Source organism: Mauremys mutica, chromosome 3, assembly GCF_020497125.1.
Source record: "Mauremys mutica isolate MM-2020 ecotype Southern chromosome 3, ASM2049712v1, whole genome shotgun sequence".
Classification (NCBI taxonomy): Eukaryota; Metazoa; Chordata; order Testudines; family Geoemydidae; genus Mauremys; species Mauremys mutica.
The window spans coordinates 26,648,364-26,669,356 of record NC_059074.1 but is presented as its reverse complement, the minus strand read 5'-3'; the positions used below and the strand labels follow the sequence as shown (position 1 = coordinate 26,669,356).

At 41.6% G+C, this 20,993-nt stretch overlaps 1 long non-coding RNA gene across 1 annotated transcript in view; it reads right to left on the bottom strand.

The window, feature by feature from the left end:
* The window catches only part of LOC123365833, a 173,745-nt gene that overhangs the window by 20,133 nt on the left and 132,619 nt on the right, over nt 1-20,993 (bottom strand). The window contains exon 4 of the long non-coding RNA XR_006577777.1: nt 15,583-15,794. This is a non-coding gene — a long non-coding RNA (uncharacterized LOC123365833). The remainder of the gene's footprint in view (nt 1-15,582; nt 15,795-20,993) is intronic.

Below are 20,993 nucleotides of genomic sequence, written 5' to 3'. Positions count from 1 at the left end.
ATTCCAGCACCCTTTGCTCAGGCAAAACTCCCGTAAATTCAAGATTTGTCCCTTTCTTTGTATTATGCTTTAATGTGAAAATCAATATGGTGGATTGATAGTAGGTCAGCAAAGATAATTAAATGAGGACCTCAGGATTTCCCCAGTAGCAGGAAAAATAGCTTGTGTGTTATATTGTTTTATTTCAAATCATCAGCCACAGCAAGGGTTCTCTACTCTGCCATTATTATTTTTGTGTTGTCAACATATGAGAGGAGGATTAGCAAGCATGCGTGAACAATACAAGGCAGGCAACATAATTGCAGTTTATAACATGTAAGAGTCCCCCAGTAATAATATACAGTTATTGTAGCATTTTTTATGCCCTGTCTTTAAGACCTTGCAGCTAATTCTGCTCATCCTACTCCTTTGAAAAGGATGGGGCTATGCTACTGGTGTCTGAACCCCCAACCTCTCTGAATATTGGGCTTGGTTCGAAGCCCAGTGAAATCAATACAAAACTCCTTGCTGACTTAAGTGGAATTTGGAGCAGGCCCATAATGACTTAAATGAGTCCCAGTTCAGTACTTAAGCATATGACTAACTTAAAATATGTGAGTAGCTCCCATAAAGGGAATAGGGCTACTTACATGCTTAAGTTAGGTACATGCCTGCTGATCTGGAGCAGAGATTAGCATTTGCATTACTTTTATCTTCTCTGGTCCCCAATGACCCTTTGATAGCAAACCAAATGAAAAAAAGAGTCTATTTCTTCTTATCAACCAATTCATCACAGGAGTACTATAAAGGCTGACTGTGCACAATATGTGAGATTGTAGAAAAAATATTTCGTGGCTCACAAAGCACTTCACTGAAATGCAGTATTCCTGCTGCAAGAGGCTGAAGGCACCTTTTTCAGAAGGACCCACAGCCCATAAGTTACATTGATCATGGTGTCAGAGTTGTCCAGCTAAACTAACATAACAGACTCCATAGAGGCAACATCTAGATGAAACAGGTACTTCATTTGTTCTTGGAGTCCTCAACCATGCTGGCTCAGTGTTGTCTAGGGGGCTGCAGTTCTCTGCCCATCTATTATTTTTCCATGACAAAGGATAGGTTGCGCACACATACCAGGAAAGATTTAGCACAGCTGTTAGTGCTCCTTTGTGTTGGGGAGATGCCTTTCCTGACAGCACATATTTATGACAAATAGCACTCTTGTATCCTAGCATTGTATTTATAGTGCAAGAGAAATGTCTTGCTATTTGAACAAAATGTGCTGTAAATCAGAGATTTTTGCAGTGACAGAGGTTGGTCTCTGCTGCCATTGAAGTCAATGGGAGCTTTCCAATTGACTTTAATGAATACAGGATTGGTCTCTATGTGGAGGTTAGTTATTCCATTTAAATCATGAATAAATTTGAAACACTAGTATTCTTTTGTGGTGTAGAGGTCAATTTGGGGGGGATGGGTGAGGGGGATGCATGTCACAATTATAAACACTAATCCTCTCAGACACCTATTACCAGAACCTTGGTTTTACTCTGCCATGTCTTTTCCTATGCTTTCACATGCTTCCTGTCCTCCATAGCTAAGTGTATACTCTGATTGCTGTCACTATGATATTTCTCTGATACAGAGGAGAGAGGTTGCATGAGACTGTTTTGAGACTCAACATTTCAGAAGAAAGAGCGATAATAAGCTCAAGGGTGGCCTTTGCTGGGTAAATATTATTAGAGGCCATACTGGATCAGACCAATAGTCCATCTAGTTGGGTATCCTGTCTTCTGACAGTGGCTGATGCCAGATGCTTCAGAGGGAATGAACATAACAGGACAATTATCAAGTGAGCTATCGACTGTTGTCCACTTCCAGCTTCTGGCAATCAGAGGTTTAGGGACACTCATGGTGGACCTATCCTCCATGAACTTATCTAATTCATTTTTGAACCAAGTGATATTTTTGGTCTTCACAACATCTCCTGGCAACAAGTTCCACAGGTTGAAGAAATACTTCCTTATGTTTGTTTTAATTCTTCTGCCTATTAATTTCATTGGGTGACCCCTGGTTCTTGTGTTATGTGAAGGGGTAAATAACACTTCATTATTTACTTTCTCCACACCATTCGTGATTTTATAGACCTCTATCTTATCCCTCCTTAGTCATCTTTTTTCTAAGATGAACAGTCCCAGTCTTTTTAATCTCTCCTCAGATGGAAGCTATTCTATACGCCTAATCATTTTTGTTGCCCTTGTCTATATTTTTTCCCAATTCTAATATCTTTTTTGAGATGGGGCAACCAGAACTGCATACATTATTTAAGGGGTCAGTGTACCATGGATTTATATAGTGGCATTGTGATGTTTTCTGCCTTATTATCTCTTTTCTAATGGTTCTTAACTGTCTGTTAGATTTTTTTGGCTGCTGCTGCACATTGAGCAGATGAATTCAGAGAACTATCCATAATGACTCCAAACTCTTTCTTGAGTAGTAACAAGTAATTTAGACCCTCTCATTTTGTATGTCTAGTTGGGTTATGTTTTCAATGTGCATTACTTTGTGTGATAGGTTCCCCTTGGGGTGCCATTTGGAACTGGGGTACCACTTGTTGCCCATTCTTGGAACCAGCCAAGAAATAACCACAGACAAAGGTCAAACTAGAGCAGAACTGAGAGTTGACTTATTGATTTCCTTATTTGTGCAATTATACTCACACACACACAACTCATTCATGCTGGCAGGCTGCAGGCATGGGTGTTGGTTTCGATTTCACAGGTGGCTGAGGGTAATCAGACGACAGCTGCCCGGAGATCGGCCTATTAGGGAACGAGAGTCCCTGAAGTCCCTTTGGATCTGCAGAAGGGCTGTACTGCTTCTGATCTGGTCCTGAGTTCTTGCTGTCATTGGTTACATTTCTCGCTGGGTGCTACTGCCATATGTTTATATACAGTCCCATATACACCTTGATTATCCTTACATGATAATATTTTGGTTCAAGCCTTGTGATGGGTTTCTTACGCTATCTCACTCATTCCTTACATTAATCGATTACATTTTAATAAGCATGAATACAGTTGCTAATATAGAGCAATGTAGCTTTTAAGCAAGCATCTAATGTCTTTCCACTGCTTGTGGTTTTGTAATAGCATAACAGGAAACTGTACAGACTGCACTTGAAAGGGCAAATGGGAGGGGGTGCGCATCTGGCTACATTTCCTGCCCCTTGATCAGTGGATCACAATAAGGATCGTCAGACAGCGGCCCCCCAGAATGGCTGGTGGAACTTGGTGACTCGCTGAACCAACGACCAAGTACAAAAATACAATGAAAACTATACCAAGAATAATTAATAAGACAACAATGGGGTGCATTAAGACCATTAGAATTCCCAAAGCTCTGGGGGACCAGCCCTTGAAAATGTACCACCACTGATGCTTGGTTAGGTTGACTATTTCTCCACACAGTTGTTCAATCTGGAAGCCTTTAGCTAAAACATGAATTTGGGTGGTAATCGCAGACTGGGCCACCAGTTGGGCCACGTTGGAACTCTTGTTTAAGAGCTTGGTCCCAATAGATCAGTTCTGGGAGGGGGGAACGGGCAGGTCGGGTGTGAGAGCCAAAACATCAATGGTTTGGGGTGGGGATGGCACCCATGCACTATGATAGGTGCCATTGACTAAAACACCAGATACACTGTGGATACATTGAGTATGGTTATTTGTAAAATTACATTCTTGGCCGGAGGGCAACCATTAGCAAGAAACATTTTTGCGTGAGGTTGTTACACACATAGATGAAGGTCCCGTGTTAAGAACAGATACCCTATTTTGCAATGGTAAGACCACACAGAGACCCGCCTTCTTGGGGCCCAGCTCAGAGAAGCAGGTATCCTGGAGCACCATTCGCCACTGCAGCTATGTCAGAGGAGCTTCAGGTGTCACCTTCGCCCATTCCCCTAGGCGTGACCCCATGGCTGCCAATTTGTTAGCAAGGACTTCTACCTCTATAGAATTGAGAATTCCCATTCCAGCTCCGGCTCCACCCAGGATTGTTTCTCTTAACCCTCGTTTGTATTGGGAAAAGGGGGATCTCCATTTTTGTAGATTTTTAACAGCTTGGGAGCAATTGGGATACAATTGGGATGCATTTAGAGCCTCCGCGCTAATCACAATAGTGAGTGGTATCATGTCGGGGGACAGCGCTACCTGCTCTGGAAATCCAGGATTGGTCTGGCACATTAATGGTGGTGGTAAGAATACCACGGGTGCTACTGAGACCTCCTGGGGATTCCCTCTGATCCGCATGAGAAAGTAATCCCCCAAAATCATTCCCCATCCCTGTGTGGGAGACACTAAGGATCTCCAGTGTCCTCAGCAATGGGCAGAAGGCATTCCCAGGGCGTCCCATCCACGTGGTGATAGAAACAGGGAGGGGTATGCAGGCCACTATCCGGGACTGATTCCATGGATACAACATTGCATTGGTGATGTTAACTGATTCTACTTCTATAAGGTTTGTCAGAGTGCCCCACAAAGGGTTCTGTCCCCTGGTCTCCTGATGGGTCATGATATATATACATTCCATTTCATGCAGGGCTATCGAGGGGGGTCACCCCCACTCCCACTGGGGTACTGCCATCGCAGCCGGATGGTAACATTCTGTACTGTTTCTGACCAGGGAACCTGGGGCGCACAGAGTGTGTGATGTTTTCCCCACCAGGTTAATCATAAATTACAAAGGATCCATGGGTCATCATCAGAATGTGGGGCCATCATATCACATAGGTCATGGATCAGCAAGGGGTCTCCTCTGGGTGTAAGCAATTGGAAACGGAGGAAGGGGGCATCTGGTTGTTTTGAATAGGATCTTGTGCCTTGTCACATGAGAGACCTGTTGAGTTTAGGGTGGTAAATCCATTGGCCAGTGGTCATATTAAACTATGGCATTCTCTAGTGAGGTGGTGGGTACAGCTGGAGGTCTCACGCTGCCATGGTCAGTCCCAGAAGGCCTCTTACCAGTGACCTATGGAGGGGAGACTGAAAAGCGATATTTTAGTTCTCTCCCTTCCCCTTTCCCACTGGACTTCATTTATGGTGGCCCAGGTCCCCCCACCAAATCGTTAAGGAGGCTAACATGTGCCTTTAGATCCCTGTGGTCTGCCTGCAATTCCTAGATCTAACCTATCTTCCAATTTCACTGCTGATATGGCAGCGGAGGTAGAAGTCGCTGAGGCTGTCTGAGCCTGAGATTTCCATAGGTTGTACTTCCTGCGGGCCTCGGTTAAGTCCTGATGGAGAGCCTCTAGTTCCCTGGTGCACTCTTCTCTAGGGGCTTGCCAAGCTCAACATGTTTGCCACAGAAGCCACATTCCCACAGCGGTCTGTCCCCTTTTATCAGGTTTGTACAATGCTAAATACTTCTCATAATTATTCTCCAGGTCCGGGATCTTGTCCTCTCTTGAGATCACCCCGGGACTCCAGGGATCTGTGCCTAAATTCTGCAGCGATGCCAAAAAGGGTGAGGGGCAGCTCACCATGCCCCACTCGCGTTTTTCCTGTCTTTTCCTTCTCACTCTTGTCCTTGCCAAACATCGGCATGGTGACCTCCTTTCCCCTCCCACAGAGACTACCCGGGGTACATTGACCAACCAACCCACTGTGGTACTCAAGAGAGCAAGATGGGGAATGCCTGACACTATCTGATTGATCTAACCTCATTATCTCTAGCTTGCTTCTTGCTTGCTTATATATACACACCTGCCCCTGAAATTTCCACTGCTTGCATCCGAAGAAGTGGGTATTCACCCACGAAAGCTCATGCTGCAAAACGTCTGTTAGTCTATAAGGTGCCACAGGATTCTTTGCTGCTTCTACAGAACCAGACTAACAAGGCTACCCCTCTGATACTTGACACTATCTGGGACTCCTAGTCTACCTGTGTGATGGTCAGGTTCCAGGAAAATACCAAGCCTGTTCGTCAGATGCTGCTTGAGTTAAATTTAACCCTTTGCTGCCCTCATTCTCCACCACTGAATGTTATCCATTCTTGGAACCAGCCAAGAAATAACCACAGACAAAGGTCAAACTAGAGCAGCACTTATTGCTTCCCTTATCTGTGCAATAATACTCAAACACACACACACACCTCATTCATGCTGGCAGGCTGCAGCCGCGGGTGTTGGTTTTGATTTCACAGGTGGCTGTGGGTGATCAAGTGACAGCTGCATGGAGATCAGCTCATTAGGCGACAAGAGTCACCAAAGTCCCTTTAGATCTGCGGGAGGACTCTACTGCTTCCAGTCCGGTCCTGAGTTCTCGCTGTCATGGGTTACATCTCTCTCTGGCCACTACTGCTGTAGTTTATATAGAGTCCCATATACACCTTGATTATCCTTACACGGTAATATTTCAGTTCAAGCCTTGTGATTGGTTTTTCACACTATCCAACATTATACTGTCTTGCACTGCACAGGAAACTCAGCGTAAGCTCATAAAATTTGCCCACTCCCTACGGAGAGGCATATGCAACAGGTTTCTGCCCCAAGTTATGATTTCCACACATTGATTTTAGACAAAATAAACAAAAAAAGTTTAACTACAAAAGATAGCTATCATTTATAACCACTTAAAATCTAACAGATCAAAGTAGATTACTTTAGTACATAAACAAAACCGCAATCTGAACTTAATACACTAGATAGATAGGATATGAATTAGCAAATTCTCACCTTGAGTGATAAACAGGCTAGCAGATTCTTAAGGCACAAGCTGCCTTGTCTTTCCCATGTTTTCACATACAGTCTAAAAATCCCTCTAATCTGGAACAATCACTTCCCACAGTTCAGTTCTTGCCTCTCAGATGTTTCCAGGTATGTTGTTGTAGGGGGAGTGAGGTACACACATGATGTCATTTTCCCCTTTTATACCTTCTTCCCACTTGCTGGAAAGCTCTTTTGCTGTGACCTGGGTAAAACCGTTCCAATTGTGTAGTGCTATCTCTGAGAGGTTTCCATTGTACACAGTTCCTGTGGGTAATCCTTGTGCTTGTGCCAAACATACATAGCCAAACTTCATAACTTCCCATACGATGATAGCACATACGATCCAAGGAGATATTAATGTCTAGCAGATCAAGACTTTTAGAATGATACAGCATAAGGCATACTTTGTACAAAAGATATCCTAATTACAGGACAGTAGTGAATATTGAGATGCCAGGGTGTCACACTTTGCACTTACCAACATTAAATTTCATATGCCATTTTGTTGCCCAGTCACCCAGCCACCCTTTGTAACTCTCTGCAATCTGCTTTGGACAGAACTATCTTTAATAATTTAATATTGACTGCAAACTTTGCCACCTCACTGTTCACCCATTTTCCAGACTATTTTTTAATATGTTGAACAGCAATGATTCCATTATAGATCCTTGCAGGCCACCAAGATTTACCTCTTTCCATTGTAAAAACTGACCATTTATTCCTATTCTTTGTTTCCTATCTTTTAGCCAGTTACTGATCCATGACAGGACCTTCCCTCTTATCCCATGACAGCTTACTTTGCTTTAGAGCCTTTGGTGAGAGACCTCATCAAAGGGTTTCTGAAAGGCCAGGTACACTATATCCTCTGGATCACTCTTGTCCACATGATTGTTGACACCTGCAAAGAATTCTAATAGGCTCTTCAATCTATCGAACAAAAGTCTCATTTCTCTAAGGGGGCCAGTCCTGAAATGGCTTAAAGAACAGTGGTCAGCATAGTTTTCCATAGTAGGGTATGTGGATATTCAGCAACCTTAATGCTGCATTCGGTTCAGAAGCCATGGCACTTTGCTACAATGAAAGCTTGAATGATATACCTATGCTGAAAGGAATTATAGTTTTCAACAAAAACAATGAATCTTTAGCACAGGAAACTCAGTTTTTTGAAATACTATTTAACATAAGCAACTGTTTCTTCTGACCTTTTGTACTCTGTAATGGGGCTCAGACTCACCACCCGCTGTGCCTCCTGCTGGCTTGCTCTGGGAATTAGCTCAGTCAGCTGTGGAGTGCCCTCTGCAGGTGGTGTCTTGCCAGTTGTTTGTTCAGCTGTGTTGTCTCTCCCACCAGGACATGCATCACTCTCTGGACCGTGGGGTCCTCTTCAGGACACTGTCCTCCGGCAGTGCCCACTACTCGATTCTCCCCCCTTCCGGGGGTATATCCGCAGTTCTAGTCCACGCTTGCCTTCATGGCCACCTTCCACTCCGAAGTCTAGTCCCTTACCTCAGGGACAAGGTGCAGTCCATGGCCCCACTCCCTCATGGCAAGGTGTGGTGCAAGGGGGCGGGACCCAGACCCACCCACTACTCTGGGCCCTAGCCCAGGGACCTTTGAGCAGCAGCTGCTTGCTGCCTTCCTCCACTACCCATCACTGTCTGCCTTCCCTGGGCCACTTCATCATAGCCCTAGCACCCACTCAGCCCTTGTTTCAAGGCCTGCAGCCTGGCAGGGACAGCCACAGCTCCCACTGCCCTGCTACTCTGCCCAGCACTGCTCTGTCCAGCTTGCTGCTCCTAACAGGAGCCAGTCCTCCTCCCTTGCTGGTCTGGGGGAGACTGTTTTCTCCTCTGTGCTTCAGCCTTTATATAGGGCTCAACCTGGCCCTGATTGGCTACCGACAGGTCCTTTCTGATTGGCTGCCCATCTGTGCAGCCTCGCTGGCCTACTTTAACTCATTTTCTCCTGGAGTGGGTCAGCAACCACACTACATACTCCCATTGAACAGAAATAGAACCTGGAGAAGTACTTCCTGTATTAATATGAAAATAACTCACTGAAACAAAGAGTTAACCTTGACTTTCTGAGCTTCAGTTTCTTTTCCCTTGTGAGCAAGTCACCAATGAAATTGTTTCATTTTCATTTTCAAAGGCAAGTATTTCACATCACCCAAAGATTGCAGTCATAGGTGAAAAAAAAACAAAACCACTAATCTGTACAAAATACTATTTGAAATTGCCTATGGTGAGAGAATAAGAAATGAACTCAAACAATTTATTTTCTGATGCTAACAAGATGGCAAAGACTTTCAAGGCAATTAAAGGGGGCATATTTGTTTAGTTTTACCAAAAAAGTGTAGTTTCAGTTTTATTTTGTTTCAAAGCTAGAGAGAAAAGTTCCATCTTTGGAACTCGAGAGAGTGAAATTGTGTTTGTCTATCTCTGATTAGCTGTTTCTATATTTTAGTCTCCTCTTCCTCCTTCTGTTTAGTTTTTCACAAGAACCTAAAGCACAGAACATGTCACTTCTGTGACAGAAGTATTTACTAGTAGAGCCATATGGCAACTGGCCAGCGGCCAGATGTCTTCCACCCTGTCCAGTCTTTCCAGTTCACTTTAGGCCTGTCTTTGTTGTGCTTTATTAAGGGAGACAAAGTTGTAGCTGGCTTCTTTGCAAAAGGGAAAACGACATTGCTGCCTTGAAATGGATACTCTGAAAGAAAGCGAACAAAGCTGATAGAGCTGCACTGTGCTTTCTTTCTGAAGAATCAGAAGGGTAAAAAATAAATGTCATTTTTTAAAAAAATCCCTGTACTACAATGTGAGGGAGCAGAGAAACTGCTGCCTGGCACAGCAGAGGTTAAAGAAAACCTCTGGGTTCAGCTAGCCCCGCCCTCTTATACCTGTAGCCAATGCCAGGCCTGGAGGGGGGAGAAAAGAAGGGAGCCTGGCTCAGTCAGGTGCTGACCGGTGAAGAGGCAGGAGCTCTCTGTTTGCCTGCTTGAAGGCACAGACAGGCAACCTGACAACCAATGCAACCACTGGAGGCAAGAAAGCCTTCCCCTGCTAAGGAGAGTCAGCAGATACACCCCAATTGATGGGTAACTGCCCGAGCAAGGCTACACACAAACTAAAAGGATTTTCCTAGGAAGCAGTTCAGGAAAACAGGTCCTGAACCACCACCCTCCCCGGCCAGAAGAAAGATCCATCTTCCCTGTTTATTAGCGGGTTGGACATCACAGGACTCTGGGCCAGGACCTGGTAGAGAGGGAGGGAGGGGTCGGGTCCCTCTACAGCCCCCGTAACCAATGATCTAGATACTAGGTCACTCAGCCACTGAAGGCCTTATCACATACAGTTTTAGCCATCTACAGATAATACTGCTACTTTCACCATAGCTATTTTAAAAAAAGTAAAATCTAATGGATGACTTATAAAGGCAGAGTTAAATTGTACAGTGGGAAACTGAAGACAGAGAATTAGATTGAGTGCCTTTCATCTGTAGGCCACAGGTCTAAATCGAGATTGCTCTGGAAATAGCTATCTAATAACCCCTGTTCCAATTATTGATGGACAAACAAAGACCACTATCATTTGTTATACTGATAAAACAGAAGATTTCCTTACGGTTCTTAATCTATATCTTCACTTCAAGCAACTTTTAGACGTTCCCCAATCTTTTTATTAAAAATTAAGGGAAAACCATTATTTTCTGATTAATAGATTCTAAGGTCAGAAAGGACCACTGTGATCCTCTAGTCAGACTTCCTTGGAGAACACAGGCTATAAAATTTCCCCACAATAATTCCTGTTTGAACTACAGCATATCTTTTAGAAAAAACATCCTGTTTTCATTTAAAAATTGCTCCTTTTGTTTTTTTCACCACAAGCCTTGGTAAGTTGTACCAATGGTTGATTACCTCCACTGTTAAAAAGGTGCAGCTTATTTTTAATCTGAATTTGTCTAGCTTCAACATCCAGCCATTGGTTCTTCTTATACTTTTGTCTGCTAGACTAAAGAGCCCATTATCAAATATCTGTTTCCAATATAGTTACTTAAAGATTGCGATCAAAGCACCCCTTAGCCATCTTGTTATTACGCTATATAGATAGACTAAAGAGAATCAATCACTATAAGTCATGTTTTCCAAACCTTTAATATTTTCATGGCATTTTTCGGAACCCTCTCCAATTTATCAACATATTTTGTAATTGTCACCAGAACTGGATGCTGTATTCCAGCAGTGGTAACACCACAGCCAAATACAGAAGTGATATAACCTCTCTACTTCTATTTGACATTCCCCTGTTTATAAATCCAAGGTTCATGTTCTCCCTTTTGTCCACAGCATTGCACTGGGATATCATATTCATCTGATTATCCACTGTAACCCTCCCCCGCTTTTTTTTTCCAGAGTCACCATTTCCTAGGAGAGAGTCTCCCAACCTGTACATATGGTCTACATTGTATGTTCTTAGATGTATGCTTTTCTATTTGGCAGTATTAAAACACATGCTGTTGGCTTGCACCCATTTTACCAACCAATCCAGATCACTCAGTATCAGTGACCTGTCCTCTTCAGTAATTTACCACTCACCCAGACTTTGTGTCATCTGCAAACTTTATCAGTGATGATTTTATGTTTTCTTCCAGCTCAATGATAAAAAATGTTACATAATGTAGAGCCACTCCTGGACCCCACTAAAATCACTTCCTTGATAATGATTCCTCATTTACAATTACATTTTGAGATCTGTCAGCTAGACAGTTTATAATCCATTTAATGTGTGCCATGTTGATTTTGTATCATTCAAGTTTCTCCATCAAAATGTCATATGGTAGCCAGGGCAAATGTTTTACAGAAGTCGAAGTATATTAAATCAACACTATTACCTTAATCAGCCAGACTTGTAATCTCATCAGAAATATCAAGTCCGTTTAACAGGATCTATTTTTCATAAACCCATGTTGACTATTTTGAATTGTATTATGCTGTCAGGGTTCTGGTCCTTCAGCAAAGCCCCTTCAGGGGTGTGGTGGGATTGGGCTCTAATTGCTCAAATGGGGATGCTCAGTAGTCCTGTGATGGGGATGCAGTCTCAGCCCTCCAGCTGAGTCCCTCTGAGTACTTATCCCTTCTGGGTCCAAGGAAAAAACAAACAAACTAGAAACAGGAAAATAGAAGAAGTAAGAGGAAACAGAGAGTCAGACCCAGCCAAGATGCTGACTTCTCTTCCTTCAGAGGACCCTAGAACAAGTCTCAATCTGGTTAAAAGTCCCGTGGTTTACTGTCAGAGGAAATAGAAGCTTTGCCTCAGGGAACTTGGAGCTTCTTTAGACAAAGGAGCAGCCTCTGCCATCCACCAGAGCTGGTGAGATTAGCAGTCTACTCGCACAGAGAGCTGCCTGCTACTGAGTTGAGCTTTCCCCCTTTTGACTTCCACTCCAGATATGACTCATAGGGACCACTCCAGCCCAGAGCAACTCTTTAACCCCTTCTTCTCTGTTGCGAGTTTACACACCCCATCACATGTCCCTTTTTTATTCTTTATTAATCAAGTCCTGTATCAGCTGCTCTATTATTTTGCCCAGATCAGTGTCAGGGTGGCATGTCAATAATTAGTTGGGTCATCCCACTTAATCTCTTTAAATATTGGCACAGCATTATCTTTCTTTCAGTTTTCTGGAACTTCCCCAGTGTTTCAAGAGCTCTTGAAAATTAACATTAATGCTCAAGAGAGCTCCTTGGAGGCAAGTTATATGAACCTGCTGATTTAAATATGTCTAACTCTAGTTGCTGCTGTTTAACATCATCTTGAGTTACTATTGAAATAAAGTGTTTCATCATCCTAAGAGCGGACAACATCCTGTTTTCCTCCCATATGCACAAAAGAAATATTGATTGATGTGGGTTTTATGTTTATGAAGTAAACAAACCCTAAAATGTACTGTGCACTATGCAAAGGACAAATAAGCATAACTGTGGAGATGATATACTTTGACTTCTGCAAGCCTTTGTACCATACAACATTCTGATTTTAAAAAGACCATATAAAATCAACAATGATATTCAATGTATCAGTTATTTGGAAGAAAAGAAGACAATTTCTGATAAAAGTTATAGATGGGACAAAGATTGGTGGAATGTAAGTAATGAAAAGAATAGAATTTGCACTCAACCCTGACCTATCAAACAGCACACTTTAATATAACCAAATGCATGAAAATGGATCTAGGAGCATGCAGGCTGAGAATGTACACTTTATTACAGGATGCACAGGTGTATCCTGGAAAGCAGTGACTCTAAAAAGAATTTATGAGTCATGCTATATAATCATCTGAACATGAGATCTTAGTGCAATGCTGTCACTGAATATTAACATGATCCTTGGACATAGTAGGGTTATGTTGATTAGTAATAAGGAAGTGATATTATCTCTATACAGCACTGATCAGTCCACTATTAGACTACTGTGTCTAGTTCTAGTTTCCCCACCTTTGAAAATTTGGTGAGGGTTCAGAGAAAAATTAAAAGAATGAATTAAGCTCTGGAAAATTTGCATTATACCCCACAACTTAAGGAGCTAAATCTATTTTGCTTTATGTAATTAAGGTTAAGAGGCAACTTGATCATGGTCAGTATATCACTACAAAGGGAGAAAATATTTGAGAGTACAGGGAGCTTTAATTTAAGAGACAAAGGCATAACATGGTTCAATGGCTTAAACCAGAAACTAGAAAAATTCAAACTGGAGATTATATGCAAGTGTTTAACATTAAGGATAATCAACAACTGGAAAAGCTTACCAAAGAATATAGTAAGTTCTCTATCATTTAACGTCTTTAAATTGAGATCAGATGTCCTTCTAAAAGATATGGTGTAGTTCAACCAGAAGTTATTTGGACTGAAGAAATTACATACTGAAATCATCACCACATACAGATCTGCACTTACACTCATTGTAAATCTACGTTATTTGCTCCTGTTTCTGCCAGTAGAACAGATCTGTTTTAAGGAGGGACTTGAAGGAGCAAAGGGAAGAGGCACTGTGTGCCAGGCCAGGAAGAAAATTTCAGCTTTAGGCCTGTTAGTGAAAGAAGGAAGTAGTCTGTTATGTGGCCAACATGGAGCAGAGTGAAAATGAGATAGGTAGCAGGAACTGTACTCCGTAGTACTTTGTAAACAAGGACAAAAATATATACATAATGAGAAAGGCAAGAAGAAGCCAATTAAGGGATTGAAGAGGACTGGACAAGCTGTAGCAACTGACAAACTTACATAAGAATGGCCACATTGGGTCAGATGGTCCATTTCTCCTAGTATCCTGTCTCTGACAGCAGCCATTACCAGAGCATCATGGGGTGCATACAGAAGAGACCAGTTGGAGTGATCCACCCAATCTTCCCCTCCCAGCTTCTGGGAGTCCATAGGTTAGGGTCTCCCCAAGCATAGGTTTGCATCCCTGAGCATCTTGGCTAATAGTCATTGATGGACCTATCCTCCATTAACTTATTTAGTTCTCTTTTAAACCATTATATTTTCGGCCATCACAGCATACCATGACATTGAATTCTACCATTAATTGTACATTGTGTGAAGAAATACTTCCTCTTGTTTGCATTAATCCTCCGGCCTTTTCATTTCATTGGGTGACTCTTCGTTTTTGTATTGTGGGAAAGGGTAAACAACACTTCTCTATTCACTCTTTCCACACCATTCATGATTCTACAGACCTCTATCATATCCCCCTTAGTTCTCTCTTTTCTAAGATCAACAGCCCTAATCGTTTTAGTCTCTCCTTGTGTGGAAGCCATTCCATATCCTTGATCATCTTTGTTGCCTTTCTCTGAATCTTTTCCAGTTCTAGTACAAACTTTTTGAGATGTGGTGACCAGAACTGGACATAGTATTCAAATTCTGGGCACATCATGAGTTTATTTAATGGGATTATGATATTTTTGGGCATATTTTCTATCCCTTTCCTAATAGTTCCTAACCTTTTTGACCACTGCTGCGCAATGAGCTGAAGTTTTCAGATAACTATACACAGTGACTCCAGGATCTTTCTTGAGTGGTAAAATGCCACGGCTCTTGTCCACACAAAGACATTTTTGAAAGATTTCCCCTACCATTCCACTTAACTGATGTTACCAACATTAGAAGCCCTAGCACAGGCAGCACTGACCTCATGTCATCTCATCATACTGGGATCAATATCTTATGTACATCATTCCATTAACTGTCGGTGGCCTTTCACAGCAGAAACTTAATGTGCATATTATATTTCATTGGCATGAAACAATGTATTGTTAGGAATATTTTTTAGTTACTATGGTTACACACTAACACATGAATAAGTGCTGGAATCCCCTATTTTTGGTCAAACCATATCCCATTTGAGAATAAATGAAGTCAAACATAGCTGTCATAGTACAATTTGTATCACTTTGCAGAAGATTTTCTGGTTTCAGGGGTAATCTGCTCTGCATCTCTCAGATGAAGAGATTATTCTGTTTGTGGAAATATACATTCCTAAACTTGGCCTCGGGATCAAACTCATACACAGAAGATCTTTTACCTCATGGAGGCAGGTCCCATTTTGTCATCAATAAATATCTGCAACATTAAATAGTAGTGCAAACAACCAGTGCTTACACTGTACAGCAAACAGTGTTTTAGAGACTAGGAATTAATCTGTGTACTGCCCACAACTAGCATGCTTTCTGAATCTTTAGTGCCTTTAATAGTACAGCATTTCCACACTTTTTGTGCCTGCTAGTGTCAGCTAGAGACAATCTCTTTCATCAATTACAATGGTATATACAACATCTTTTCTCACCCTTACGTTGCCACACAGATGTTTTTTACTTTTGATTTCCAAGTCCCGGAATAACAGGAGGAAAAGAAGGTCATTTACATTTTCCTAGGTATGCAGTCAGATGTGATTTGCTTTTGCATTCACTTGCTATCCTTCCTTTTCTTCACAGTTGACAGCATAGACTTGAAGTGCATTGTCAGATGTAATGAACTGGATCAAAAAGGACAGAAAATCTGTGTGAAAAAAGGAGATAAAGAGATAAAAGGAGCTGCTACAGAGAAACATAGTGAGCAATTTCAAATGAGTATGTGAGGACTGCTTTGCCTTCATCCCCATTGCCCCACCAAAATCATGGGTATCAAACATTATGTCAGACATTTAAATTATTTAAGTTAACTTAGTATTTTATATGCTCTTAATTGTTTCATACTGGTGCAGCACTTTTCATGCCAAGAATGGGTTCCTGAAAAAATGCCCCCCTATTTCCTAGGTCAGAGGCTGCTGTTTGTATGGCTTTTTATTTATTCACTTAATTAACTGATTTCCAATTTTCATATTCAGCCTGATCCTGCTGGGCTTCCACAAACAGAATTTCCATTGACCTCAGTGAGAATTATATATGCAGACGATTTGCAAGATTAGGACCATCACATTGCAAATGATGGAGGGAAAATTATTTTAAACAAAGCCAAATGCTGTAAATCTTTACCTACAAATTAAAGGGATCAATTTGGAAAGAAATAGCTAGTACTTAGTAGTACTGTAGTTAGTACTAGCTCCAAACAGCTCAAAGTACTAGCAAAGTGCTGTGTCACATTAAGCAACTCAAACTCTTTGTTCCAGTCTACCTATTTCTAAAATGCATACTATAAAACCTGCTTGCCTCTGAGAGGGGCTGGGAGGCCCAGTTCCAAAGTGCTTTGGAATCCTCATATGAAAAAGTACTATAAGAGTGCAAGGCAGGATAAAGAACATAATATCACCTAAGTACCTAGTCACCTAACTTTTATTTTAATGTTAGGCACCTGAGTACTTCTGAAAATCCCACTAGGCACCTATCTATATCCTTAGAGATCTGGCACTTAACCACTGGGAACTGGATTGAGACCAGCAGAATCATCTCCACAGAGTCACCAAAAGTTGTTACAGGTTCTATCGTCTTGGACTGGAACCGGCACCATGGAGGTAGACAGCTCAGTATCCCAACAGAAATCCCCATAGCTAATCAGTATTTAATAAAGATGTGGTCTCACCTCCAAAGAATGTACCTTTAGGCTCTGCAACTGGTGAATCAGAGCCACAGAGTTCTAGTCTCAGGCAGTTAACTGCAGGACCAGGCTCTAAATGATGTGCATATCTTAATGAGTCTGTTATTCTTGTATCAGAACATTTTCTTTATTACAAGTACTTCAAATTTAGGACCTGATGCTGAAGCCCTGATTCCCAATGAAATCAATGGAAGTTTTCCCTGAGTAAAGACTATCAAATTGGGCCCATCACAATGAAAAACCCACAAGAGGACTCTTTTCCAGGGTATGAAAATGAACCTGAAACCATTAAGGGATTCATCTTTGTATGTCATATCAAGTGCATTCTGTTGTTATTCAACACTACAGACACAAAGCTGACTACATAGAGAAGATGTGAACAATTTTTCTTTCCAAAGCACAACATTACAAAACCAAATTATTCTCAGGTGCAGTTAGCTGATCCCATTTCATTGTGTAATGATATTGGGATTTTTACAGGCATCTGGGGCATAGCACCTTGTTGTGAAGATAGAGGAAAGTGTATAAACAAATATATTTTAGACAGACACCAAACTAACAAAGAAAAATGTTGAGGTTTCCAGGAACAGACCCAGATTCTCACCTCAACTATCAGTTGAAGAACTGACACAGAATTGTTATTTTTAACTAAACGAGTGCAGATCTGTCAAAGATTTAGCATGTGCAGATTCTCTTTTTAAACTTTGTGATTATCTGATCCTGGAGTAAAAATAGGTTCTCTTTTATAGGGCAGGATATAATGTCTGAAAAGGGGCTACATTAGGAAAGACTTTTCCAGCCTATCAAGAAGACATGTTGGTTCAAATTCTTCTCTGATGTAAGTCTATTGAAATCAGGAATTGCACTGTGGATAAATGTGCTACATTAGTGTTTTCTGCTAAATGATGGTTTTGATTGTCTGGCTCAGATAACTAACCGGCATCAGTTCAAGAAAATAGTTAAAATAGAACAATTGATCCAGAAAAGGCCACTTATTCTAATATTTGATTTGATTTTTTTTAAGATCATTCCAGCCATGATGGAACAACTTTATCAGAGGGGTGTGTTTTGTGGCATGTAATAAAATGTCAGACCCTGGTCTAATCTAATCGCCCTTGGCAGCTCATTTCACACCTTAGCCCTACTCAACCAAAACCAGCTTTAACACGTTTTACAGATTAAAATTTTCCAATCACACATTCTCACCAGTAAGATTTAAAGAGCTTTTTGTACCTAGAGGGAGGGTGGGCTTGTGGTTAAGGCACTGACCTCAGGCTGAGGAGATCTGCATTCAGGTCCTACCTATGCAAAAGACTTCCTTTGTAACTTTGGGCAAGATGCTTAATCTTTGTCTCAGTTTCCCAGTTTATAGTGGAGATAATAGCAGTTCTCTCTTTTTTCTCTCTACCGCCCTATGCCTCTTAGTCCAATTAGAATCAAAGTTGTTTAGCACAGGGATGGTTTCATACAAGTTTTGTACATAACCTGGTACAATGGGGCCCCAAACACCATTGGGGTCTAGGTAGAACCGTCACATAGACGACAACAATAAAAGCAACCACCACTATGTAGGACAGTGGGGGAAAAGCAGACAACTGCATTACATCCACTAGTGATGTCTCCGTGAAGATCTAATTTATGTTACAGCTCTTAAATATATGATTGAGTCTATATATGAATCCTAACATATGTTAGGTGAATAGGTTCATAAAATAGAGTTCATTCTTCCTTAATCATGACTGCACCAAGGCCCTACTTAGATGCATCTCTTTATTTGGATTCAAGAAGGAAAAAAAATCACTCTCTCTAAGTCCTTCATATTCTGGAAAGCAGTCTCATATTCTTATTTCAAATGACCTAGCTGTTGTGCTGCAGCAGCCATTGCAGTGTGCAGTGCCATGACACCACTGTCATCTATTACTTTACATCTCCTCCTCCACCACTCATCCATCTTGCAATGGTCTTTAGACCTAGGCTGCATTCAAATTAGATGATCTAAGGACATTTCGAAAGAGTTTACTGTATGCAGTCAATAATAATGAAAAGATTTTTACAGTATCCAACAGCACAGGTGTTTAAACTCTATGGAATATAACATTTATTGCTACAAGTCAGACTTCAACTCATTGTTCCACTGTTATCACAGAAATCAAATTTCCATTTCCTGTTGTTAGCCTGAGATATCCCAGAAGCTTACATGCCTTTGCTAAAGCTTAGAAAGGTCACATTTTTCTTATTTTGTATGGTGAGTGGCTTACACTGACAGAGAAAGGGTAAGGCCCCTGCATTTTATTTTTACAGTGGATTTAGACAGCTAGTTCAAAAGCGAAGGCCCCAAAAGTTTGTAAAATATTTTGAAGAAGTGAAGTTTTGTCTCATGCACTCTCTCTCTGTCAGTGCTAAGTTATTAAAAGTGAATATACACAAAGTTGTAAACTAGGGTTGTTGCCATGTTCCAACTTTGGACCTTGGTAAAGAATTTCATCAAATGTCCTGCAGTCTCCAACCTTTTTTATTTGAACTCTACCTGTTTGTAGGATACTAGAGGAAAGAGATTTTTTTCTGTGTCACATTGATATGATTGTACCAAGTCCACCAATCAAGGAAGGCCCTGAACTGGGACTACTACTTGTGTGATCTTGGCCAAGCCAGTTAGTCTATGTGCCTCAATTCCCCAGGTGTAATAACTAGGGCCAGCTCCAGCAATTTTGCTGCCCCAAGTGGTGAAGCAGGGAAAAAAAGCCACCATCGGTGGCGCTTTCGTGGCAGCTCAATCGTGCTGCTCCATTCTTTGGTGGCAATTCGGCGGCAGGTCCTTCGATCCCTCTCTTCCTCTTTGGCAGCACTTTGGCGGCAGCTCAAAGAGGAAGAGAGGGACTGAGGGACCCACTGCCGAATTGCCGCTGAAGACCTGGACATGCCAGCCCTTTCCATTGGCCGCACCAAGCACCTGCTTCCTTTGCTGGTGCCTGGAGCCGGCCCAGGTAATAACAGGAATACAAAAGGTGGGAGAAAGGAAGGTATGGGTCTGTCTTGTTCAGTTAAATTATAAATTCTTCTTGGCCATTCACTGGAGAAGTGAAAGGACAACACTAGTGCCACAACTGTCATTCCTAAGAGCGACCAAGGAACAACTGTCTTCAAGGAATGACTCGAGTGAATCTCTCCATGTGGACACAGAAGCAGAGAAAACTGATGGTAACTGTGAAAGTTTAACCTGCATGCAAGCCTCAAAAGTTGGCAAAGGCGATGCCAGAAAAATACAGTAGTACAGGAATCCCCTAAATGTAAACAAGTAAGAGAAGGAAGTGGTTTAAAATAAAACTGCCTGCTGTGGAAGAGTAGAATGTTGCCTAATAATTTTCAAGACTACATAGTTACTTGAAATTAATTGGGGTTCATTATAGGAAGAGAGCTGTTACCAGAATGCTCTACATCTGTATTATCTAAATAGTTAATAGATAAAGGTGCCTGTAGAAGGGGCTCAGGGGTTTGGCAGGACCTATACACTTGTGTATACACTGCAAATGGCTTTTTCCAAGCAGCTCTTTGCACTATGTACAGTATCTAGCACAATGAGGCTCTGGCCTCAGTTGGGGTCTTTAGGGGCTGTTGTAAAACTCCTAAAAATATAATAGACTCTCCCAAAATCTGCAAGTCTTTTCCTGTATAGATGAAAAAAATGAAAGGGCAATTCTAAATTCTGGACATTGAAATGGATTTAAGGAAGCATTAAAAAACTGTCAAAGAAGCTTCTCTTCCATCTAAGTAGTTCTTTGAGATCTAAAATGCTAGAAGCTATACAAATGCAATGCAAAGGCCTACAAATATTAATGAACTAAGCCTCCCAACGCTCTGGTGAGGTAGATATAGATACCTGGAATAGGGAGAGGGTGTTAAATTACTTGTCTGGTGTCACAAATTCAGAGATCACAGAATCATAGAATATCATGATTGGAAGGGACCTCAGGAGGTCATCTAGTCCAACCCCCTTCTCAAAGCAGGACCAATCCTCAACTAAATCATCTCAAATGTCCTAAGGAACCTGGACACCACCATGAAGAGCAATATTTAATTGACAGGAGAGCAAATGAGAAATCTTGCTGGGTACCTGAATGACTACTATAGTCATCTTTGCTGCTACTATAGTATAGTATCTGACCA